At 40.3% G+C, this 27,293-nt stretch overlaps 1 protein-coding gene across 7 annotated transcripts in view; it reads right to left on the bottom strand.

Moving 5' to 3' along the window:
* The window catches only part of ATP2B1 (ATPase plasma membrane Ca2+ transporting 1), a 120,681-nt gene extending 95,476 nt beyond the window's left edge, over window positions 1-25,205 (bottom strand). The window contains exons 1-4 of one of the 7 annotated variants that reach the window (XM_058568682.1): window positions 25,125-25,173; window positions 21,832-21,898; window positions 21,202-21,314; window positions 6,705-6,915 (exon numbers count right to left, since the gene is read on the bottom strand). The gene's annotated coding sequence lies outside the window, so the exon portion shown is untranslated. Of the gene's footprint in view, window positions 1-6,704; window positions 6,916-21,201; window positions 21,315-21,831; window positions 21,899-24,515; window positions 24,700-25,124 lie in introns of those variants that run through there. The other 6 variants (XM_058568685.1, XM_058568683.1, XM_058568686.1 and 3 more) reach the window with 6 other exon arrangements.
* Window positions 25,206-27,293: the final 2,088 nt, after the last annotated feature.

The following is a 27,293-nucleotide window of genomic DNA, read 5'->3' as shown; positions in this document are numbered from 1 at the left end:
TGCTAAAAATATAAAATTGAAACAAAAAAGGTTGGGGGGGAGAGCTAAAACTGGATACAACATAAGTAAACGAACCCAACTGTATTTCAAACAATCAAAATGAACACTCAGAAAAGTGAGTCAGGGAGGAATTAACACACGTAACTTTCAGACAGTATTATTTTTACTACACTGCCTTAGTCTGGAGGGAAAAAGGAGTATAAACAAATCTTAAATTTCTCTTAGTACCTTTGTTTTTCATAGTGGCATGGATGTGGAGGTTCTCAAACTCTATCACGTGTACTATAGGACTGAGCAAAGAATGAAAAGTGTTAATGTTGGGAGCTACAGTTCTCACTGTGAAAGTAGAGAGACAACAAATGGAATAGGGGAAGGCAAAGAAGAACCCTGTGGGCTAGATGGAAATGGGAAGTATCAATATGAATTCATGATTTCATATATATTTGTATATAATTACACACCTACATATATAGATAACATACATATGTCGACACACTTCCTAAAATACAAGAATCTCTAAGGATGAAGGAAATTAGGTCATTCACACATACATGACTATAATATGAATTAGGACTGTTTCAATACCCAGTTAAAATCAGCCACACCAAGAGAAGAGCAGTTTTTTAAAAAGAAAAGTTGGGCTATTTTGGAGCACCTAATCAAGAGCTTTACGTTCACCCGTAAAACTTAACCTTCTCTTCTGGTCCATCTGAGACTGGATGGGGAAGAGACCCTGGCTTCTCCCCCTCTTGCCTGCTACCCTGTATAAACGTAATAGGGACTCCCAGATCTCAAGCTAGCAGTACTATGATTTAGCTTCATTTTAGAATTTTGTTGACCAATTGCTTATAGCTTTCTTTTTCTATGGTAAAATTTGTTTCAAGTTCTAAATCAATAAAAATGAACTTCTGGAGCACAACCCAATTTTACTCACTGTCTATACTTTAACCCAAAAGTTTGTTTAAACTACGTAAACAGTAAATTTTGAGCTTCAGGCACCACTCTATTTAGTTTATATTAGGTAGCCTCTGCCTTTGCCCTCTCTTCTTGGGACAGTCTTCAAATTCATAGATGCAATTTAATAGGATGGTCAGGCAATGCCTCACCAACAGGCAGACATTTCAGCAAAGATTTGAAGGATGAGATAAATATTCTGGGAATTAAATTCCTTAATAACAGAGTGTAGAGTCAATTTTCCTCCCATGACAGACAACAGAAGTGCTTACTTTCAACCTCCAATCCAATGTCTCTCTAAATCATTAAATTGAGAGTAAACACAACAGTCAGTAAGTAAAACCAATATTTCCTCAACATTCCTACCATGTCTTCTATTTCCCACTGTAGTCTGTCTCATCACTCACGCGGTCCAGGAGAGGATTTTCCCTTATTTCAGGGGCATTCTTCTGCAACTTCCCTCAAGACAAACAGGAAATATAACATCAGTGATTCTTCAAGTATGGTCCCCAGACCAGCAGCATCAGCATACCTTGCAGCCTGTTAGAAAGGCAAATTCTCAGACCCACTCCAGACCTATTAAATCAGAAACTCTGGGGGTAGGACCCTGCAATGATTTAACAAGCCTTCCAGATGATTCTGATGCCTGCTGAAGTTTGAGAACCACGTTCTATTTGACTAAAATTACTTTATAGACTGAACTGTATCTCCTCAAAATTCATATGTTGAAGCCCTAACCCCCAGTGTGACTGCCTTTGGAGAAAAGGCTTTAAAGAGGTAATGAAGGTTAAATGAGGTGATCAAGGTGGAGCCCTAATCCAATAGAACTGGCGTCCTTAAAAGAGAAAGAGACATCAGGGATGTGCTCACAGAGAAAAGGCCATGTGAGGACACAGCAGGGCAGCCATCTACAAGCCAAGAAAAAGGCCTCAGAGGAAAACCAAACCTGCTGACACCTTGCTCTTGGATTTCCAGCCTCTGGAACTGTGAGAAAATGACCTTCTGTTGTTTAAGCCACCAGCCTGTGGTATTTTGTTATGGCAGCCCTCGCAGACTAATACATTCCCTTTTACCTCAAGCAATATTTAATTTTAATGCTTTTTCTCTCTAGGTAGGAACTGAAAATACTTGCCATTGTTAAACGAAAATTCTCTTAAATTCCTTTAAGCATCTGCAAAACTTCTTCTTCAAGTCATTCTTCCACCCTTTTTAGATGATAATAGAAGGATTATCTTATACCCTACTCCCCTGAAGAGATAAACCAGAAGCATACCCAGCTTAATCTGCTAGAAGTCTATTTCCAAGTGCAAAATGGTGCCACTTCTAATATCTACAATCCATCCTAACTTGACTTTGGTCCACTCTTTACCCTGTCTAAGCAAAGACTAGACCCCTTTCTCAAATTCTTGTCCCATATTCTCCCCTACTATAAGAATGCCAGATAACTAATATGCTTTTGAGCACACTCACTTTCCAGTTTACACTGGATAAAATGTGATGTGGAGCTCATCATGAATCCTTCCACAAAATCTAAAAGGAAATTTTAGCAAAAATGGCGCCACACTGAGTACACTCTTAAATACAACATGTAATAGATGAATATTAGCGAACCAATCATATTCATAAACAACCTAATCAACTTAAGAGCACTCTCCAGACAGGCCATTTCCACATACTTCACTAGGCCTACATTAGCACATGATATATTTACGTTTAATTCCAACATGAAACTACATGATTGAGAAGGGTTTCATATTTCAAGTGTGTGGTGCATGATGTGTGTGTGTGTGCATGCACAGATGCACGTAGCAAATTTACATTAGTTAAACTGACAGCAAGTGCCACTACAGTGGCCATATATATACAAACAGAAAACAACCAGGTGTCAATCCAAATAAAAATATGATCCTGTCTCTCTACCACATATCCATAATTAATTTAATATAATAGTCTTACGGGTTACTTACGTTTTCCAGAAATACGAATGATTAGCCTCTTTCAACTTATTTGGCTGTAAGATCAAGTAGCCAATCTAATCACACAGTTCCTTCCTCATTTAAACAATATCGACAATATCATTTTCCTATGAAGATACCACACAAAATTTTAAAAATGGTATAAAACTCTAATTAGAATTTAACCTGAATATTTATTGGATTAGAAAAATTCTGCTCCAATTTAAAGAGGCAGTCAAGTTTATAAATGAGACCCGTTTTAAAAACATGTTCCAATTATTCTTGGAAAAGGATAAATTTAGCTCATCTTCCTCTTAATGTACATGATGTGATGAAGAACTGATGGTAAAAATTATAAAATTGGGGCACCTGAATAAAAGAAACATTAAGTTTTATCCCATACACTCTATTTGCTAAGACAGAAAAATATTTGGGGGATAAGTTCAACAAGGGATTGAAATAAAAGCTACCTAGTAATTTTCATTGCTAGATTCTACAAGTTATAATATTTGCTTCTTCAATGTTTAAATCAAACCAAATATACTTGAAATATCTGGAAACCAGTGAAAGATGTCTAACTAAGGAGGAAAACTCATACAGTACACGCAAGATCATCCTCTCCGTCAACTTAGTCACATGCAGAATACTAAGTCAGATGTTTAAAAAAAAAGAAGAAGAGAGCCCAAGAAGATAAAAGAACACTCTCCTTCAAGTGGAGAGAGGATAACCAGGACCACAGTGCCGACCAATTGAGAGCTCCTAGATAAGCACCCAAAGGCATCCACTTTCTTATATATTAGACATCATTCCGATCAAAGCCTTGGTGGGCACCTAACCCAAGAAGATGAGGCCTTCAGACAAGGTCCGATTTTTGTCTCTTCACTGTACCAGAGGATGAATTTATACCACTTTCTTTCACACAACCATTGAGGTCTCATCGACGTTACTCTTCATTACTGAGGATAACTGAGTGAACTACAAATAAAGGAACAGTTAACGCCAGCCTATCAGTTGCACAAATGTTTTAGGTTATAAAACATCTGGAAACTCAAGCGAGTTTTTGTACAACTATTACAAACTGCATAACAGGGGAGTGAGCTACAGGGATCAGAAGTCAGAATTCTAGCTCTGGACTACACGTTAATGAAACCATTTTAGCCCAAATCTTGCTCATTTAGCACCAACCATTTAGGATAAATAAACGGAAAGACATAAACTTCCATTTATACCAGACAGAGACTACCTGCTTTAACCAATAGTGGCCGCAGCATCCAGCAGAGTACCTGAAACTATGTTGGCACAACATAAAGCTGGCACTCAAATATTTTTCTGAATGAATACTATTTCTGTCAAAGTTTAGGAAAGGTAAACACTGAACGGTGGAACAGGCACTAAGCTGGGAGTCTGGGTTTTCATCCTCACTGTATGATCTTCGGCAAGTCACAAGGTCCCCAGGTCTGTTTTCTCATCTGCAAAAGAGAGGGGTGGACCAGGTTCTCTAAGATCTTTTCTAGCTGTAAAATTCTTTGTCTACCCTCAAAATGCTACCCCTCATTACCTCTCCAAGGCCAAGTGCAAAAACATCAGTGTTCCCATCCATGGATTTAGGGCTACTCATACCTCTTGCGTATAGTCCCCTCTACCAGAAAATACACGAGAAGAAGCCTCAAGCTGACGCACAGAGTAGAGTCAGTTATCAAGTTCACCTTAATGGTTCAGAACCTCAGGTCACTGTACTGACTTAAGTTGTTTCCATCCTGAATCTAAAAACTTCTATCTATTCTGATTGGTAATAAATAGCTGCTCTTCAAACTTTGTTTTCAATATTGGCATCCTTTTTAAAACCTTTGTATGGTCTACAATTCAACTTCCTGTTTTCCAACTTAGAGAAAAGATTCACTCTCTGTTACTGCCTGTATTGTGAGGTCTTAACAGGGCTGCCAAATAAAATACAGGACCGTGAAGCTAAACCTAAATTTCAGACAATCAGCAAATAGTTTTTTATTTTTTATTTTTTTGTGAGGAAGGTTAGCCCTGAGCTAACATCTGATGGCAATTCTCCTCCTTTTGCTGAGGAAGATTGCCCCTGGGCTAACACCCATGCCCATCTTCCTCTACTTTATATGGGACGCCGCCACAGTATGGCTTGACAAGCGGTGCGTCCGTGCACGCCTGGGATCCAAACCTGCGAACCCTGGACCGCCGCAGCGGAGAGCGTTCACTTAACCACTACGCCACTGGGCCAGCCCCAACAAATAATTTTTTAATACAAGTATGTCCCATCTAATATTTGGGACCCACTCATACTAAAAAATTATTCATTGTTTAGCTGGAGTTCAATTTAACTTGGTGTCCCGTATTTTTTACTTACTAAAATCTGGCAACTCTGGTCCTGATTTAATATTATCAGTTTCCAAAGAAATATAATTTTAAAAAGTAGCTTAAACACTAAAGATAATTTAATTTTTCTTTGATTCAGAAGGAAATTGAGTCTTCCAATAGCTAAGCTTCACCTCACTCTGGTCTCCCAACCTACTACACTTACAAAACACTGGAAGTGAATTGTGCAATAGCCCCTTCCATCTGGCCACCTTTATGGTCTCAGACTAATAGAAGTAATAACCTTCACGCTTCTAAAATGGAACTTAAAAACAGCAAATTCCCAATTTGCAGCTTGGAGGTTGCCTTATTCCGAATGACCTATACTCAATATGTTTCTTTTTCTTTTTTAAAGATATAATCGACATATAACATTGTATTAGTTTCAGGTGTACACCACAGTGATTCAATATTTGCATATAATGTGAAATGATCATCACAGTAAGTTAATATCCGTCACCATATACAGTTACAAATTTTTTTCTCCTATGATGAAAACTTTTAATATCTACTCTTAGCAACTTTCAAATACGCGAGTACTATTAACTATAGTCACCGTGCTGTACATTACAGCCCCATGCCTTACTTCATAACTGGAAGTTCGTACCTTTGACCACCTTCAACCATTTCACCGCCCCCTCCCCTACGCCCACAAGCAAACACCAATCTGTTCTCTATATCTATGAGTTTGGTTTTGTTTTTATTTTTTTTTTTAGATTCCACATATAAGTGAGATCATATAGTATTTGTCTTTGTCTGACTTATTTCACTTAGCATAGTGTGCTCAAGGTCCATCCACGTTGTGGCAAATGGCAAGATTTCCTTCTTTTTATGGCTGAAGAATATCCCATTGCATATATACACATTTTATATAAACTATCAATATGGTTTCTTAATCCTCACCTGTTCTTTAGTTTGCTATATTAGTACTTATAGTCCATCTATCTTACCTAACATATCATAAACCAGTTAGGGAGACACTTCTTTGGTATTCTCACTTTTACCTCCTACCCTTCCCCACACACACAGTACACACAGTGTTATGTATACAGAAGTTCAGCAAGTGTTTTCTAAATATTAAATGTCATTGTAAAATAATATAAAAACAGAAGTTGTCACGGTCTGCATTGAATTTTGCTGATCCTATGACAAACCTGAAATTCACTTTTTGAATTAAATTTGTATCAACTGCTTGACTTTCTATAGTTTAAGGATAAAAATGTATAGAAATTCCCATTATAAACTTTACGGATACGTGAATTTTCTCTAGTGAGCATTTACTGAGCATCTAAGAAATCTACTCTGTCCTAGATGCTGCTTACTATGCAGTATGACTATAAAGTAATAACTAATATAGCAAAACATGTATCAGAACACATATAGCCTAAAAATATTTTTGCACCAAGAATTACTTACCTTAGCTCATCCTAATAAGGCTGCCATTGCGAAACACATTTCAAGCACTCCAATTTTGAAATTTCCTTTAGATCCTGGGGTACTTTTTTAAAGAAAATATCCTCCAAGACAGTAAATCTTCATTTGTTTGAAGATATATCATCAAGAGTAATTTTGTAAATAAGTTTCATTAATAGGGTAGATGGCTCACACACTATATGTTATAGGGACACTGGTAAAAAAAAAATATCATAGAAACTGTTATCAGAGACAAGTGTCTATGAAAGGAGATATAACACTGAACGTCCGCAATCAATTCAGAACGTTAATATCCTAAGCCCAAACGAATTGTTCAGTCTTGTAGGATGAATTCAACAGAATTATGCTTTTTTAAAATTAACAAACATGTATTTTACCATTTATTATTTATCACTGATTAGTTGATCAGTGCCTCCTTAGATCTTGAACGTTATGTTTTTCTACCATAGACCTTAACTTTTTCCCCCAGCTATCATCAGAAACACCACATTTCATCAACAATTACTGTTTCCTCCTAAAATCTCTGGTAGCATAAATTCTCCCTTTAAAATTCAGGATAATATCAAGCCTTCACTGTTTGTCACTTTAAATGTGTGGCACAATCTTCCCACAACCTAAGCAGAACTAGATTTAAATTTGGCTTTTTGCAGTCAATATTTACAGTCAGCAAGAATCAAACAAATCTCTAGCCTCTTGTACATTTTTCATCAATCTTTAGGTAAATAGGCAAGCACTTCCAAAATCATCCAAGAACATTTTAATTCCAAGAAAAGAAAAAGAAAAAGAAAATCTAGCTCCTGACATTAAACTTCTGGTCACACGTCAGAGGTTCACCAGTGTACAGCAGAAGGAGTGGCAGACCAGGGAGTTAGAGAGCTGGGCCCACATGCCTTCTCTGCCACTCAGCACTTGGGCAGGTGAACTGCTCATTTCTCTAGAAATGAGCCATCATCTTACTTGGAGGGCTGCTATACAGAATAAACGACACCAACTGTTACATGCAACATGCTTCTGACACAATCAATCCTCTTCTAACCATAAAAGAAAATCAGATTCTTTATCCTCATGACCTCAAGTATTAAAGCCGGTAAGCCCAATCCATTTTCCTTAACTAAAGCAGTGGTCTGAAGTCTGTGACTGTTACTAGTACAATATTCGAACTCTTCATGTCAAAAGCACTTATTTACTCAGTGGAATCGGGTTATGAGATATTTGCCATAAACTGAAGCTTATCCTTATTAAGAAAAAAGGTTTAAATACTTTACACAAAGGACTTCCAACTATATACCAGAAAATTATCTTGGACAATTTTAAAAACTCAAATGTAATTAAACCGGCAAGTAACCACTAAGAATTACTACTCATTTTTTAAGACCTACAATGTGTCAGGTACTAAGCTAGGTCCTGGAGATATAAACTACCATCAACCTAGACCTCGCCCTTGAAGAATTCTGTTTATCTAGCAGTATGAACTTGCAAAGAGATAAAGATAATAAATGATATCTTAGAAATAGCATATTTCCTTGGCTCCAATATACTTCAGGAATCATTCCTTCCACTTCCCAGCATTTTTAGCCCATAACATAGGAAAGTCCACCCTTTTTTCCACGTTGAGTCAATAGGAATTTGAATCCATGATTTTTGCTTAAAATATCTTTCAAAGTCTATAATCAAGAAGTAACACTGAATCCAAAAGCTAGTTTATACAAGATTGCTTGTCACATGCCAGGCAAAGCAATTAAAGAGAACAGAATTTGTCACCTCTCAGAAAATCACAGAATTATGAAACTAAGAAAGGGCAAGGTTTCCTTTTTAAGCAGTAGCACTCAGAGTTACTACTACATTAAGGACAAAAAATTTAAAAAACAGAAAGACAATTAAAAAAACCCTTTTTAACCAATAGGAAATGCAAACAAAACCTATATACTTTACTAAGTTTCAAAGTTATAGGTCAACTGTAAAGGAGTTAAGGAGATTAAGATCACAGACTACAGGTTACAAAAAGCCTCATGTTACCATGTTTTTGTTCTTAATCAATGGCCAAAATGATTTAGATGACTTAAAACTCAGAAAAGGCTTCGACTCAGATTATTCTATATCGAAGAAAGTGGAATACGCCTATAAGATACTTCTTTCAGTTAGTAAAATTGTTTGTGTATGTAGATTTAATTTTTCATTTTACTCTCCTCAACTATTATTAAATCAATAACTGATTTTCTGATGGATGTTTCAGAATCAAGAAAACAATGACTTAATACAAAGTGATGGCAACACAGACACAGAAATGACCTTGCCTAGGGAAGCTGGGGGAATGTCTCATCAAAGAACTAACTTTTCAAGTGTGTCTTGAAGGAAGAGCAGTATTTTGTAATAATGAGGAATTTAGGCAAGGGGAGTATGAGGTACGAAGCATGTGGAGAAGAGTGAGCAGGCCAGGCATGTCTGTAATTCAGTAAGGATTCCTGGTACAACCCCAGGTGACCTCTGTGACAGCAGAGATGGGGGAGGACAGGGACTCAGAGTTTAAGTGGACATGAATTCAGGAAGTGCCAGGGGAGATGCATCTAATTTTCTGGAGAGGTTGGGAGGGCTTCATGAAGGAGTTTCATGATGAGTCCTGAAAGATGACTAGTCCAGTTGAGGATATTCCCCACAGGGGGAGCAGCACAGAGTTTTTGAAGGCAAGTTTCCCTGACGATTAAGTTTTGTGAATTCCTATTTATGATTTTAGAAATCTCCTTTTTCACTGTCAAGATGCCAATTTTCAATTCTTTCTGTAATACTTATGCTTGTTTCTGAACAACTTTCCCGGTTTCTCGGAATCTGCTCTCATCTGAGGTGTGCTGGAAAACCAGTTATCAAAATGTTACAGAAATGTATTTAAAATACTAGTAAACACACCAAGTAAACACCTAAAGTGGAGTGAAGCACTGAGAGTTGTGATGCAGGAACTTCTGGCTTCTAAGACAGCTTTTCTGCCAATTTCCTGGTTCTCTACTTGTTTTACATGGTTCAGGAAGCTAGATAAATAACAGCCTTCAGGCTAAGAGAGAAATTATCCCATACCTCTCCCCACGCTTCCAGTCTCCTTCCTCTTTCATTCCTTCCCATTTCAGAGGCATTCCAGATAGCAATTAGTCCACTAAGTTGTATTCCACGACAAGAAGACCATTCTTCATTGGAGGAATGGCAGGATACAGTTATTTTGGTACATTTGATCCTTTTACACCTATAACTTGTTTAAGCAATTTCAGAGGCAGTACTTGAGAGGAAAAAAATTACCTGCTTTGTATATTCAAATACCTATATATTAACGTGTATCTACTAACTAAATGTAAAAAAGTTACAATCAACTACATAATGTCTCCCTCCCCTATCACATCCCACTTCTACAGCTGTTATCTTAGTCCTTAACACCACTACAATCTAGTGACTTGATGATGACTCCAAACTGCGTACATTTACAACTTTAACTTATAATCTCTCTTTTCAACTCTCTGGGGCATCTGCCTTAGTGGGCTACTTAGTATCAAACATATAGGAGAGGCATGGCCAAAGAATCTCCTCAAAGGAGGAGTTTTCCCTCCTTTCAACACAAAGACCTTCACCAATAAAGCCTCCGCCTGGGGTAACATTCAATTTGAACCTATGAGTATGCATTAAGAAAGGAGATAATAGGGGCAAGTCCAAAATCATGATGCAACTCAGAACTGACAGCCTGGCTCGCCACCTTAGCTGTATGTGGAAACACAAGCAGGGCTCGGTATAACTTTAAAAAAAGCTCCAGAACTAACAGTGACAGAAGGACAGAGATCACTCTCAAGAGTTCCAAGAGTAGGACGATGGTAGCAAAATTACTGAGATTTGAGGGTTTGACAGCTGACTCCAAAATGCCTTTCTTGTTTGTATACGAATAGCTGGAAACAATATATCCCATTCATTATGGGAAGAGATCACAGACCAGGCCAGGGACATGTGCACACACTCACACTGGTTCCTGGAAGCATATAACACCTGATGAATCAGTGCACAAAAAAGGAAACCGAGAAAGAACGTGGGCTCCCTGAGGGAGGCAGACTTACAGCTCACCTAACAGTGTCTCTTCTTGGCAGGTCTCAGTTGTTAATGTCTAGCACAGGGATCACATAAATATTTTTTGAAGGAATATATTTATCAAAAATCTTAAGTTTTCCATTCAACGTCTGAGAATTAAAAAAAAAACAACTGAGATACAATGTCATAGGAAGAGTCTGCTAGGACATGTCCCTAAAACTTGAACGTTTTATTTCATATACAATACAGAACCTTCACTTTTTTAGATTGACTCTTACCGAACACTTGCACTTAAAAGTTTAGATGTTAAATTTTTATAGAGTTGTCTCTACTATTAAAAAAAAAGATTAACATTAATCTGCAAAGAAGCATTTTAGAAAAACTGTTTATTCACTGGCACTTTGAAATAAAAGTAACTTCCATTTCTATGGGCTTCTTAGTATTCTATTCCACTTAGTAAAGTCTATCTTATCCTTTAAAAGCAGGGATGGTAGAACTGTTTCAGAAATAATTAAATTTATATAGCATAGTTATAACAAAATATTTCTCTCTTCAATAGTGTCATTCAGCTGCCATGTTATTCAGTTGAAGTTAAAAGAAACAGTGCTTTGTGATAAATTCTCACCACAAGCATGTTACAGTTTCTAAGGAGAGAAAAAACAAGCATTTTACCGGAGTCCAAGTGTCAGTGCATTCAAGATCAACACCGGACACAAGATGCTCCTTCCAGACTCATTAGGAACCTTACGGGCATAAGGCATTGTGCCAAGGGTGAGTGACAGACTAACAGTCCCTGCTCTCAAACTGAACATCTCATGGAGGCGTCAAACATATAACCGACAACAAAATATGAATTTTTAAAAGTGCTACAAGAATGTGAGAAAGTAAAGCAAAGATCTAGAAGTCAGTGGCATGAACTATACACACAGCAAGAAAAGACAAAGAATCTCAACACCTAGCCAGCCTCACAGAAAAGAGGATGGCAAAAATCTTAATCAAAAGATAACGAACTACCAAAATCCTTTAAATCCAATAATTACAAAGGAAACAATCATAAGTGAAGATAAACATCTATAAAAAAAGATGTTCACTGAAAGATTATTTAGCATGAGAGAAAAACTCAAAACCCAAACATCCAGTAACAAGAGAACAGCCATGGGATGAAATATTACACTCTTAAAATGATGTTAATGAAAAAAATTTAATAACATGAGAAAAAGGATTTAAAGCTTTTTAAAAGCACACAATTATACCTACATTATCTCATGCATGCTAACAGGTGTACAATTTTTTTTTTCCTGTGAGGAAGATCAGCCCTGAGCTAACATCTGATGCCAATCCTTCTTTTTTTTGCTGAGGAAGACTGGCCCGGGGCTAACATCCATTCCCATCTTCCTCTACTTTTTATGGGACTCCACCACAGTATGGCTTGACAAGTGATGCGTCAGTGCGCGCCCGAGATCCGAACCAGCGAACCCTGGGCCGGCAAACCGGAGCGCGCCCACTTAACTGCTGCACCACCGGGCCGGCCCCTAGCGGGTGTACAAATTGTTTAAAAGATCAAAAGTAAATAAAAAAGTTAAAGCTGGCTATTTCTCAGAGGTAGGATTATAAGTGATTTTGTTTCATTTTTACATTGTATAATGTTTGGAAAATATAGAACAGTGTTGTTACATTTTAAATTGGTAAAAAGGTTATGTATGTCATTGTATTTTAGGATTTCCCTTTAAAAGAATTAATAACTCTTTTCATCTTTTTTTGGTAGAGAATATCTCTCCCAAATATCCCAGAGAATCCACTCATTTAAACAGGTTAATATTTGTAAATTGCTTAGAACAGTACCTGGCAGGTAGAACATAGCTACACAGGTGTTCATTTTATTCAATAATTTTAACTTCCCTTTATCTAGTCAAAGTAACTAGTGTGTTTTAGAGCTGGTCTATTTTTCATGGCACCTTGGCAAGAGAACATTAGTTTCTTTTTTTCCCTTCTAATTCTAACATCTCTTAAGAGATGAGGGCTGTCTCTCTCTGAGCTTCTACTTCCTTCAAAGAAAGAGCAAGAGGAAGAAATTCAGTCAAATATCAAGTTCCTCAAAGGGAAGATAGGAAATTAATGAAGAGGTTGGAATTTTAAAATATGGTCAGTTGTAAAGACATATCCACTAAAGTGTACTCCTTGACAGATTTATTACAGATCTCAAGTCAAATTTCATGGGATCAAACTCTAACATTAAGAAGAATATATACTTATCCAGATGAAGAAATGGAGAAATCATCTACCAGACTCTTAGTCGGGAGAGGGCTAGAGGTAACTATTGGAAAAATAATGCCTTTATATTTTTATGAGCTACTTGGGGGGGGGGGTGTGGAGTAGTGCTGGTGTGGTGGTGAGGGACACCCCAAGGGAACTCAAGAAACCAAAGATGACAACTAACTGTTCTAAATAACAAAGGAATGAGGAATTTGAACTTGCAAAGTGGAGGAAGACTTGAGGGAGAAATCAAGGACCTAAAGTTGTTTGTGGACTGTTTTTGCTAAAGAAGTTTCCAGTCAAGTCTGCACTGCTCACTTATGCATTTCTAAAAATGGATTCTTTTATCCAAAATAATACTGAGTTCTGCATCTAAACTGCACAAGGCTGCACATAGACACAAGAACCGGACGACAGGTGACATATCAGGGTTATCCACACGTGTACACCTATTCCATATATGTATTCATTTGACAAACTTATACGTGCATCAAGTTTGTTTAGAGAAACAGATCTACATGGCCTTTTTCTTTTTTTTTTTTTATAGTAGTTCTTTTAGTCCTCCTACCCCATTTTCCACGCAGAGGCAACAAGGAACAGGTGTCTTTCATTGTAGTACCTTACCATTTCTACAAAAAACACTTAACAGTGCTCCTGCTTGTTTTTTCAGTTTTAGGTGTTATATATATCTTTCAACACCATTCTTCCTTCCACGCCAGTACAAACACAAACGCTTCCCAAAGGACTTTTATCTAGAGTATATTAAAAAAACGACAACTCAATAATAAGACATACAACCTAATTAAAAAGTGGACAGAAGATCTAGACACTACACGTTATTGGAATCCAAAATGTCCATCAACAGGTAAATGGATACACAAACTGTGGTATATCCATACAATGAAGTCCTTATCAGCAATAACAAGGATTAAACTATTAATAAATGCAGCATGGAAGAATTTCAAAAAATTATGCTGAATGAAAGCCAGACCAAAAAAGAGCACATACTGTGTGATTCCCTGTACATAAAAATCTAGAAAATTCAAATTAATCTATAATAACAGAAAGCAGATTAGTGGTTGCCTGAGGAGAGGAGGTGGGAGATGGGACCGGAGGGAAGAAGATTACAAGTAGGCACAAGGAAATTTCTAGAGGGATGGTTGTGCTCATTAACTTGACCATGGTGGTAGTTTCACTGCAGTATACATACATCAAAACTCAAGTTTTTCACTTTAAATGTGCGCAGTTTACTCTATGTCAATTATACTTTTTTTTAAAGATTTTATTTATTTATTTATTTATTTGTCCCCCCAAAGCCCCAGTAGATAGTTGCATGTCATAGCTGCACATCCTTCTAGTTGCTGTATGTGGGACACGGCCTCAGCATGGCCAGAGAAGCGGTGCGTGGGTGCGCCCGGGATCTGAACCCAGGCCGCCAGCAGCAGAGCGCACACTTAACCGCTAAGCCATGGGGCTGGCCCTGTCAATTATACCTTAATAAGGCTGTAGTAAATGTTTTAAAGTAGGAGAGAAAAGAATACGACACAAATAAGCTACACAGGAGTTCTGGACTCACATGCAGGCTTTCTGACCACGGCGTTCACTGTGGGGTGATCGGACTGGCACATTTTCTTTGGACAACCCCTCACACAAACACAGAGCCAACGTCAGAATCTTTAGGTCCCTTCCCTTGAGCTGGTCAGAGTTCTCCGAGAAGACACTTCAACTCTGGCCAGCATCCTGAAAGCTAAGCGAGGGAAGAAGGCTGGGGATCTTAACGTAAATATGTAAACTCACACTCACTCTCATTAGTATACTTTTAGCAGGGAGCCGAGAAATGCCAGTTATATGCCACTTCTTTAACTGGAAATCTTAGATAAATACATTTACTGAAAAGCTAAATTATCTTCATGAATGAGACACAGCATATCACAGATGAAACATCAAATGATGATAAACTAGCTAAAAGACAAAATTAGCAGGCAAACCTAAAAGAACAAAGAATTAAATGATTGAAAATTTGGGACCAGGACGGGGGGAAAAGAAGACTTACTATGGCCATACAATGTTTTTTTTTTTTTTTGTGAGGAAGACCAGCCCTGAGCTAACATCTGCCAATCCTCCTCTTTTTTTGCTGAGGAAGACTGGCCCTGGGCTAACATTCGTGCCCATCTTCCTCCACTTTATATGGGACGCCGACACAGCATGGCTTGACAAGCGGTGCGTCCGTGCGTGCGGGGGATCCGAACCTGAGAACCGTGGGCCGCTGCAGCGGAGCATGTGCACTTAACCGCTTGTGCCACCGGGCCGGCCCCCCATACAATTTTTTTTTTAAAGTCAAAACTTCCAAGAAGGAAATTAATAAAATTCTCTGTCTTTATATTTTGTACGTTTTTGGGACGTAACAAGGAAATCAAGTGATTTACCCCAGATCACTTGGCTTTTTAGTGGTGAAGATTAAACTCAAATCTAAATCTGGAGAGAACTTAAGATAACATTACAGAGTAAAAACCAAAATCAGAAGTTTTAGGTTCAGTCACACAGAGGAATACCATAAAGATACACAGGCCCTGAGAAAGGTGGGCATTCCTTGCAAAAGCAAGAGGTCCAGAGGTGAAAAAGAATCAGGTAAGCTCCAGTATTCAACTACATATATAAAAATAGCAGCGTTTAAGCTCAAGGCCAGGAGAATTTAAACATCACCCAAAATCTGCTGTGCATGCAGAGAAGGACTGACTGACTGATGCTTGTTTTTCTGATACCTGATGTTCAGAAGGTTTGAGGAGCTCCTTTTCCTCGACTTTGCCATCATCTCTTTCCCACTGCACTGACTGACCTTCCTTGTTTTCAGCCCTCTATCTGCACTGGTGCCCTTTAACTCAGTAATTCTCCATGGTAATTAGGAGTCAGGAGTGTCCAAAGTAAAGTACCTGAAGCTGGTGAGTCACTTTTTAAACAAAAAAAGAACAGTTAAATCATCGCTCACTTGATTTGGGGCATAAGTAGAGAAGGACAGAATTATAGCAAGGGAACTGAAAATCTCACATAACTCTAGCTATTAGCAAGGCCGCTTGGAATATACGCCAACATCATCCTCGTGTGTTCCAGTAGGAAAAGATCAAATCCAGTAGGAAAAGATCAAATCTAGCAGGAAAAGATCACTCTCTAATCCATTTCACTTCTGCTGGTTCCATTGATTTCCACGTTCACAGATTTTTAATTTTTTTTCCACTACCAAAACCACTCTACACTCCTCTTTTGATCAACAATTTTATTATGATTATTGTTGCAATGTGAAAGAAGCAGCAAGTCTTAGAATTCCTTCTACAATACCTTACCAACAATTAGGTCTATAAAATTTAAAAGGGTTGAGAGAACACTCAACAGCAGCGCACCTGTACGGTTGCAGCTGTGCTAATCACTAGAAAATGAATAATCTCTAGAGAGCAACATTTTTCCAAGCATTTTTTAATATAACAGCTTACACACTAAATCTATATAAATCATTAATTGCTTAACATTTGAAATTATGCCTTCGTGGATTACAAGATCATTCAACAGAAATGATAAAGTACAGGCTTTCCTTTCTTGACCTAAGGCAGGCAGTTAGAAGAAAAACCACATTACTGGGCATTAAGTAAACTTGAACAGAGACAGTGTACCTACACTTCTTCCTGATGCCTATAGGGATCCTGAACTAGGTCATGAGCTAACAGTTCATTCTCAGTTCATGGAAAAGAACTCTTTCAGAAAAATTAGAACCGGAAGCAAGCAGACATTTAAAAGCTTAGCTCCAATAGTATTCCTATCAATAAATAGCAAGTACAAGAGTATCATATTTTAAATTTCAAACCATAATATATGCTTCAAATTATGGCATTTTACATCATGCAATGTGCTAATGGATTACAGATCCAACACGCACATCTTAAGAACATCAATCTTGATGAAAGGAAAAGATGTCACAAGCCAAAGGAAATGTGAAACAGGTCATTTTAAGATATAAATTTTAGCTACTATAATGACTAATTACAATCAGAAGAAAATCTAAAATGGACAAATTAATTACTACACTGAAATTAAGAAACAGAATAGACTTCCTGTACAGAAGCTAAATTGTACTGCCTTAGCAACATTCCATGAAATGTAGCTGTGCTCCAGAAGTAAAACAGGTTGTCCTGTGAAGTCATCTGAGCCAATTTCAAAGGTAAAAAGGCTTTAAAAATTCTCCAAGAAAAATTCCTCAACCTTATCTGCTTTACCTTAACAACACAAGCTACACAACGTCTAAGTCCGAAATGAATACGCTAAAAAATACTGATTGAACATTTGCTGGATAAAATTCCATATATCTCAAGAACCCATGGTCTTATCTCAACTCCTCTATATTATCTCCAAATGAAATTACTAAGACAAAAGGATATATAATAGTGCATGACTCAGACTACAAACGTAGAAAAATTCAGACAAGAAAATTAATGAGTAACGACTAGAAAAGGTAGACTGAGTTTTGAAGGAAGGAAACATTTAGACAGACAAGAAGATTAAAGGTTCTATCAGGTGAGAGGAAAAACACACATGCAGTCACAGCAAAGGGAATGGGAGGGTATATGTAGGAGCCTGCCCGACGACATGACTGTTACAGAGTGGGCGGTCAGCAGTACTACAGTACCACAGCACTGCTCTCAACTCCAGGAATCATGATTCATACCGTGTTCTATGTGAACAGCACCCCCTGGAGGTGTGCAAAGTGATGATCCTGGTTAGGTAACGGAGAAAAGTAACAGGTGAGATGCTCCACTAAAAGGGCTCTGTAAAACAGGTGAGCAAAACACTGAACACATTTAGATAGATTCAGTCCACATTAGCACATCAAAGCATAGGTGACGTCCCAAATGGGAAAACTGCATAAACCTGCAGTTTATCTTGGATTTCGGTTTTGCCCCTCTCCCCCATGAAACCCCTATTAATATTTCTTAGAACCAGTGTTCTAAAAACACACTTTAGAAAATACTGAGCTGCTTTATAAAAGGTCTTCAGAGTCAAGTTGCATCTTGATAGAGAAAAATAAGGAACCACTGAAAGTTTTAGTGAAGAAATGACAGCAGGAAAGCCATTTAAAAACAAGAAAGTTCTGGCACAAATATGAAAGACAGATTAAAGCAGCAGATCTGAGAATTCTGAGAATAAAAGATTGTTTAAAATTCTTCTGGGAGTGAACTAACTCACTACGTTAATACAATGAACAATAAATCCACATTGTTAACAATCAAGTTATTTAAAAAGTATCTTTTAAACAGTCAAATCCTTTTTAAGATCTACTTTTCAGAAAATGTAACTTTTACTCCTAAATTCACAAGGTCTTTACAGTAGTCATACCAGTTCACAGTCAAGCAGTGTAATCTCAGATTTCACAGTGTAAGCAAGCACTGGTCCATTCAAAACGATCCTTAGTCATTCCCACAGAGGCCCAGGTGACAGTAATATTAATACAAAGCAGGTATCCCAGATTTTAAGAAACCATATTGTTGGAAGTTACTGTACTCAGAAATACCAAATAATATTCTTACCAAAGAGGTAACTGAAACACTGCACATTGTTTAGAATAGTTGACACTGTCCTAGGAAAAATTTAATAAAAAATAGCTTTAAAAGAATATGGTGAAAAGTTTACCTGTACTTTATCTGCCGGAAATCTTTATTAGTTTAGATTTTCACAATAACTAGTAAATTATAACCCATGATTCCTAAATACATCCTAAAGCGTAGCCAACAAGCCTAAGTTTTGAAACAAATAAAAAAATGTTCTGCACAGTCTTGAGATGGACCTGCTTTGAAATCAATTTCAAAAAAAAAAATGCATTTTAAATACAGATGCAGGCTATTTACTGTATTTTATAAATGAAGCAAAAACAATTGCATTTTAAAATTGGTCTTAAATAGACAGTAATCCATATGTGGTATACAGTATTAGATAAAACAGTTCAAAAAGATTAGCTTATACATCAAACGGATGTAAGATTGGATGTAATGGATGTTACATCAAATGGATGTAATTCTGATAGACTGTTGAACTATACAAACTACTATTTAACATTTAAGTGAAATAGCAGTAACTTCTGTTTTAATGCACAGAAGGGTAAATTATCAATGTCTTATATCATTAATATTCTTGAAAGATCATTAGGCACCAACCTGCTGCTATTGAAGGAATAGCTGCTTGTTAACTGAAACTAGTAAGGACCACTAATTATCCACCAATATACGTCCTTTTAGTTTGAGGAAACATCCAAAGTCTTTCCTTCTAACAAAAAATAAGAGCTAGACTAAAGCATAAATATATAGTACTGTACTGACACAGCATGAATTATTTTTACAAAAATAAGCCTCCATGTTCAAGTCACATGGAAATGGCAGACACTGAGACACGAAAACAAAAAGAGAAGAACATTCCGCCCAGGAGTTTACAAAGCTTATTAAGTAACTTAATAAATAACCACAGGCGCATCTTCTGAAAGAAGATATTGCATACAGATAACAGAAATATTTTCAATTTATCAGTTTTGCAATTGTCACAAAAACCACCAAGTCCACAAATGAAACTTGGCTAAAACAGTCAAAACTATTTGAAAGCATTAAATCCACTATGCTCCAAGTCAAATAAATCAATGATGTCCTTCTTATGTATAAAAGGCATCTCTACTACATAATGTAATTTTAACCTAGGCATAAATTCAACATCAGTGTTTCCCAAAATGCAGACTAACGGACTCCACCCCAAATCTGCTGAATCAGAACTCTAGGGGCAATGCCAGAGGATCTGCACGTTCACTCACCCCTCCAGGTGAGCCCATGCACACTAATGCTGGAGAACCACCACCTTCCCAGTGAGACTTACAATAAGGTTTCGGATTTCAGGAACTAAAATCTCCTCATTTGGGACCTTTTTCAACTAAATTTTATTACACAAATTAATATTTTTAAAAGATTTAGGTAATAAATATGTTGTGGCAGAAAAAGAAGTACACAATAAAATTATAGCAGAAATTAAAAGAAGAAACTTTTAGTATAGGCCATTTTATTTTTAACTCAAGATTTTAGACACTCCTAATCAGGTCTTTGAAATCAAAATTTCTAACTTAAAAATAATCCAACCCACAATATTAAAAATACAGTATTTCAAATACGTTCAGATTTATTTACTCAACCGTTAAGTAAATCAGGGTATGAGCTGTTTACATTATACCAAATATAAGCAATGATTAAACTTATAAAGCTAAACCCAAATAAATCTGTTTATATTCAACTATTAAATTTACTCTGGTCAGAAACTGATTTTTCATTAACTTACGTAATTTTCACAAACTTACATACATATATATAATGGAAAGGGCAATGGGGCAAACACTAGAAGCCACCTAGAGTCCAGTTCTGGCTAATATAGCTGCTACCTATGTGATCTGAGGACCTAGAAAAATCATTTTACTTACCTAAAAAAAAAAGGTACAACTATGTACTTTACTCATCTCACAGGATTATTTATTGTGAGAATCAAAAGAGATAGTATGTAAACACATTCTGAGATACCATAAAGCATGTTATAAATCAAAGGCATTATTACTGAGAGCAAATTAGAGACACTATCTTTGGGTGTCTGCTATAAAACAGATTTACAGAAACAATGAAGAACCTAACAATAGACCTTTCAGATTCAATGAGATAATCGGACACTCTTGTAATATATTCTGTAAATTACAAATATAAAACCTAAGAATCCAACTCAGTTACCTGTCCTATGTCCTCATTTATAACACATCTATTTCTTGTGTAAACATATAAATGAAATTAGATAGGCCATGAGTTAATAATTGCCAAAACTGGTCATTAAGTATGTTACTCTACTTTCATGTTCGACAAGTTCCATAATAAAAAATTTTAACAAGATAACAATGTATATATGTGTATATAAAATATTTGTAAAAGCTTAAAAATAAATCTTTTAAAAATTATCTTTTTGAAAATTATTCCCATAACTATTGTATCATTTTCCTTCAATGTTACCTCAAATTCTATACTAGATTCCAAAATAAGCTACTCCCAGTACGCTTCTATATATAATGACACCCACTAGAAAATAACTATTCCCTTCCAACTAGGCAAGTAAATGCTCTTACCGGAGCTGCAAAAATTTACTTCTCAAGTTTCTCCTTCCTGATCTTTACTCCTTTGTTTTTTAGCTCACTCATTACAAACTCCCAGAAGTAAAAAGTGAAGCGACCAGTTTCAACTGCATGTGTAAAAACGTAAGGAAAAAAAACGTAAATACTCTTTTTTGTTAGCATTGCAAAAGACCACCCATAGTTGTAATTGGCCACTCCTCTTAAAACTTTTGACCTATACAACTCAGTTCACAAAGTAAGAGACTGTTTCATCCAAAATAAAGTTGACATGTTTGTCAGACAACGGAAATTAGTAAATTTAACCTCCAAATCAAGGATTCTATTAAACTATGCATAACAATGTGTAATTACTCAGCATACATCAACCTAATTGCTCAAATAAGTCCTTTGACCAGGGGCCATATTCCACAGATTGAAAAAGCATAAGCCACCTTTCATCTCAAGTAGATTTTCTGTTTAACTTAACAAAACTTACCTATAGCTCAATAGCTTATGCTTTACAGTAGTCTATGAAGAAACTTCGAGCGGTAAATTAAAACAAATGCAGAAAGGAGGGCAATCATATCTTGTGGTTTGCAATTAAAACTGTATTTAGTAATATCCACACATTAATTTGTTCATTACCTGAGAGCTAAATCTTCATTTTTTCATGTTACACTTGCAGTCACAGTAATCAAAAAGTATCCTGTGCCTGAAGAGAGAGAGTACCTTAAATTTTTGATTTGGGAGGGAGGGGAACAGGAGTGAGCAAGTGGACAGGGAAGGAAATCTCACCAATTCAGCTGTCACTACAGAATTTGTTTGCTAAGCATTAAAAACCCCATTCATTTTTATATGAGATGCATTTGAGAGGAGCCATATATAGAAACCACTTTTTCCAACACGGTTTTACTAACTTTGAATGCAAGGACTCCTGCTACAAGTCCTCATTTGTATTACTGAAAAACAAGTAATTTTAAAACTCTCAGTAAAACCGTAAAAGGAAGATGAAAAACAACCAAAAAGGAATTACTATACATTATTCAAGCAAGATTAATAATTTTACAGATTTTGCATGTTTACTTTAGAATCTGTTAATAGTACAGAAGCAAAAAAAAAAAATTGTAAAACCACTAGCATGCTGGTAGGTACCCTTATTTGGTGGCAACCAAATATCTATCTACAATGCAGCTATTACTTCTCTTATTTCTTTTCCTAAGTAGATGAGACCATCTTTATCCCTGTTATTTTCCAAGCACAAATCAAGTTTCTCACCTCTTCTCAGAATCCTACATTAAATCCCAAGCTTCCATAAAAAAATATGATTTGCCATACAATTTTAGAAATCCCCCCTAAAAGAGTGAGGATTTACAGAATATAGAAAAATGAAGACAATTTCACCTTATACATCTAAGTGGGGATGCCAGTAATGACAACCGCAATAAAAATCAAGGTGTACTCTGAATTTTCATCATTTTAATAAAAGAAAATCACGAAATTTTAAATTAAAGGTGGCGCTCTGTCCTCAGCTCACCCGACTGTGACTCACTTTTGCAGACTATATGGTAGGAAACAACAGTTACTTTTCAAAGATCTTTGCAGTTACACCCAAGCCAAAATCAGGACAGAGATCCACCCTTAATTACAGCAATTTAACTGTCTCATCCAAAGCAAGGTAGAAACTAAAACGTCCCCCTGAAATCTTGGCTAAATAAGCCCATTTCATATACTAGTTTTCAAAGGCTCCCTTTAAGGAAAATGTTTCTATGTACTTCATATTTGAACTCACCAGGAGGAAAAAGAAAAAAAGAGGGTCAGAGGGACCCAAATGAAACGCACAAGTGCAAAAAGCAGATTCTCCTCCAATCCCTCTAATTCCCCCAATCCGCCTGTGCCACACACAAGGACAGCGAGTCTGGGGAAGGCTGGCAGCAGGGCAGGCGGTGAAGGCCCTCCATTCACTCACGTGGGCCACCATCCAAAGGGTTACACACACACTGCCCGAGGAGAGCTCATACAAAGCAGATCCTTACCAGCACTTATTAGAAAACACACCCACGCTGCACAAGAGCTTTATTTTAAAATAAGACTATCCTCAGGTGGGGGAGGTTAACACACAAAGGCTTCCATGTTGAAAGGCTGACAGTCCAGATATATGCATATACCTACACGCGTATGAAAAAAATCCATAGAAATAATTTATCATGAACAGCAACCGATACCAACAGGAGCCATTAGATTATTAATAAACCCAAAAAAGTAGCATGCATAGCAGCCAAAGGGAACTGTCTGCTGCGCTCTAACCCCAGGGAAAGGTAAAAATACGCCTACGGAGGAAGGTCGAGCCCTCCGCAGATTGAGAGACCCCTTCAGCCCACCCTTAGCACCCCCTGCCCTCCCCTAGGCGGCAAGTACCGCTGCACCGCACAGGATGCGAGCACGACCAGCTCTGCGAGTTCCGCAGAAAACTGGTGAATGAAATGCGCACCGAGACCAACCTGGCTAGTGACCGCGGCGCAGAACCAGGGGTCGCTAACTAGCTTAGCCACGGGATTCTCCTGCACGATGGAATACCTGGAGCACACCCCCACCCCGGCAAGTGGAATGCGGTTCTTTCTTACCGACCCTTTCCCAAAGGGGGTGGAGGACGCAAGGTTTCTGTCTGTCTGTCTGTCTTTTAAACAAAGTCCAAAAACGCGAATCGGACGCAACTGTGAACATCCTGGGGCACCAGACGGGCGACGCGGGGAGAAAAGCGAGGCGGCTCTCCAACTCCCGGGTAATCACCGCCCGGTGTGACACGCATCAATCAACCAGCCCCGGCCGGGGGCCGACACGGGGCCTCCGCTCTCCGCCCGCGGAGCGCCAGTGGGGCCGAAGCCGGGGATTAGAGGCGCGACCCTCCCGAGGAGCGGGGAAGGAGTGCCGGGCACCGCTGCCCTCAAGGTCACCACGCGCCGGGGCGGGGGCGGCCGGCGGCGGGATGGGCTACGGCGCGGCAGAGGCGGCTCGGAGAAGAGCTGCGGGTGTAGACCCGAAGCCCCACCGAGCCGCGTCCCTCGGGCCCTGGGCGGGGACTCCCGGCCGGACCCGGCGCAGAGGCGCATGCCGAGGAACCCGCTCACCTTTACGATCTCCCGGGGCGGGCGCGGCAGGAGACAACCCGCGAGGGGTCCCCGAACGCCCCCGCTAACTTCTCCCGAATCCGCCGCAGTCGCCGGGGCACCCAGCTGTCAGGACCCCCGCGCTGCGCCCCGACCCCCGCGTTCCGCCCGGCCTCCCCCGCAGGTGACCTGCCCCGCCGCGGCCGGGCGGCGGCTGCCACTCACCTCGCCCGGCAGCAGAAACCATTTTCCGAGGGGAGAAAGGAAGGGGAGCTGCAGGAGGGTCGGGGCGGCGGGGCGGTGAGGGACCGCGGGCAGCGCAGAGCGCGGGGGCTCGGTCCTCGGCGCGTCCGCAGCCGGCGCGCGGGGCTCCGGGCGCCACGCGGAGGAGCGGCTGCACCTCGAGGAAGAGGCAGCCGCGGAGCCGAGAAGCTCGGCGTCCACCAGCCGGGGCTCCCTACTCACGCTGCACTGCGAGGAGGCGGCGGCGGCGGAGGAGGCGGCGCCGGCCCGGCCCCCGCCCAGAACCCGGCAGCCGCCGAGTGGCCGCCCGCGTCCCCGCAGGACCCGCCTCCCGGCTCCGCAGAGCCGCACACAGGGCGCGCCGCGCTCCGCACGGGCAGCTCAGCCGACCTCGCCAGCCGTCCGCAACGGCAGCGGCGGGCGGGGTGCAGCCCCCTCCGTGAGCGCCACAGCCCGGGCCGCTCGGGGCAGGGCCCGCGGCCACCGGAGAGCCGAGCACGAGGGGGCTGCGCACAGCTTCGGGCAGGGGCCCCGTTAGCACCGGGTGGCCCGCGAGACAGCCGGGGTAGGCAGAGGGAGGAGGCCGCTCACCCGTTCCGGTCTGGCGCTCCCTTCTCTCCACACCCACACGCCTCCCGCTCCACGCTGGCGGCGCAGCTGCTGCCGCTGCCGCTGCCACTGCCGCCGCCGCCGCCGAAGCTCGCGCCGCCGCCGCTGCCGCCTTGGCTGGGCGCGGTCACGTGACACGGCCCGCGGGGAGGCTGGGGGCGGGCAGGCGCGCGCGCGGGGAAGTGCGGCTCGGACCGGGACTGGGAGCCGAGCGGCGCGGAGAGGGCGTTTAAGGGGAGGCCCCGGCGGGCGCGCGCCCGGCGATTGGAACTTGGCGGCGCGGTGGGGAAAGGGTGGCCGGAGTGAGGGGCGGGGGACTCGCGCCTCTGCACGCCACTCCCTCCCCTCCTTCCCCGAGCGCCTCGGCTCGCCGCTGCCCCGCCCCCTCCCGCTCGCTCCTTTCCTGCTGCCGCTGCCTGCGATTGGCTGAGAGGCTCTGACGTCCTTGTTTCCATGACGTATCGGGGCCGGGGGGCGGCGGGGGAGGTGGGGGTGGCTCGGGCGCGCGGGGCTGCGACTCCGTCAGTCACAGCTGCTGTTTCGGAGAGGGGCCGCACGGCTCGCGCGACTGTGGAGGGAGGAGGACGATGACTGCCGCGGGCGGACGCGGGAGCCCTTCACCTGGGGCCCCGCCCGAGCCAGCCCCGGGCCTGAGCCCCTCCAGAGCCCAGGAGCTGGGTTGGCGGGTGGGCCAGGGCGAGCGCTCCTGGCGAGGACAGGTTACGGCTGACCCCTGGTCAGCGGACACTGGAGTGGCTCCACTCCACAGCGGGCTCGATGCCTGTCCCGAGCCGTGGCGCACGCGGCGGACGACAGAAGTGCCTCCCCGCTCGCTCCCTTCTTGGGGAGGAGAGCCCACTCCCCCTCTGGGCGCGGGGCGCCTCACGTTTGTTCCTGCCAGTCGGGCCCGCAGACACCGGGGATCCCCTCTGCGGCGCCCAAGGGTGAACGCAGGCGTTCAGCCGATACAAACAGGCCCCTCCGGATCCGCGCTTAAAATCCCTGTTTTCGTTTGGGGTTCGCTTTTTCTACCTATGCCAAGCTGTTGGCTCTTTTAGTTCACTTGTAGCACCTCTACCTAGCACCCTTCCTTCGCGTGGGAAAAAGAAAATGAAAAAACAGAGTAACATGCAGGATTTAGATGCTAAAAGGTAATCTGCTTTGCCCCAACCTTCAAGAGATTTTGAAAGTTAATAAAAAAGAAACCACCCGTAGTGACATGTACTTTAAAAATAAAAGTTTTTCCTTCCTACACACACACATACACCCATATGTAAAGATTTGTGCCTTACTTAAGACACCGTGCTCCGTCTTCGTCTAATCACCTCTGAACTAACCATCGCCGCTCGTTCGGAGACCTGGTCAATGTTATTTTCAACACCACTTAATCAGAACAGAAAGATAAGTTCTGTAGTCTTCTCCTTTCTCTTAACTCCAGGACTGGAAAAATCAGTATTTGTAACGTCCTCTTAAAAGCATGCAGGCGATGCGAAGGACTTGATTATGTATGTTCACTCTCTGGTAGCATTTATTTTTAAATATTTTTAAAGGCTTAGGAACAAAATATGTGAAAAGTTTAAAAAGCAAAAAAACTCCAAGTTAACCCTGTTGAAAATAATTTTTTATCAATTTATGTCTTTTACCAGTTCAGACATTACCAACCTTTTGCGCTGTTCCTAGACATGCAAAATTAGCCCTGGGCAGAATAACACAGTTTTTCCTCTGTTTAATCACTGTTAAGGAATTGGTTGATGTGGTACAATAGCCCTTCCTGACACTATTTCAAAACTTCTTAACAGAAGAACAGATTAGCTTTTCAAAATGGCTTAGAGATACTTAAGAATCATTGGCTTTTGTCCAGCTTTTCCTCCAAGGAAGTTGCAATAGAAAATTGAATTACATATTCCACTTTAATCAAGAATTTGACGTTAAAGTAATATATAAATCATTGCTATAGTACACAGCAAAATGGATAGTAGATTAAACTAGAATCTGTTCATTTTGTGGGTTTGTTGCAATTCCACATAATAAAATATATGCTCTTAAAGTGTTGTGGTCATGAAAAATTACTCAGCATCTTCATTTTAGAACATGATTTCAATAGTTTTCATTTATGGAGATTATATGCATATTTATCCCAGAACATATTTA

This window comes from Diceros bicornis, chromosome 25 (assembly GCF_020826845.1).
Source record: "Diceros bicornis minor isolate mBicDic1 chromosome 25, mDicBic1.mat.cur, whole genome shotgun sequence".
Classification (NCBI taxonomy): domain Eukaryota; kingdom Metazoa; phylum Chordata; class Mammalia; order Perissodactyla; family Rhinocerotidae; genus Diceros; species Diceros bicornis.
Note: the sequence above shows the minus strand (reverse complement) of the source record. Positions and strands in the feature narration are given on the sequence as shown.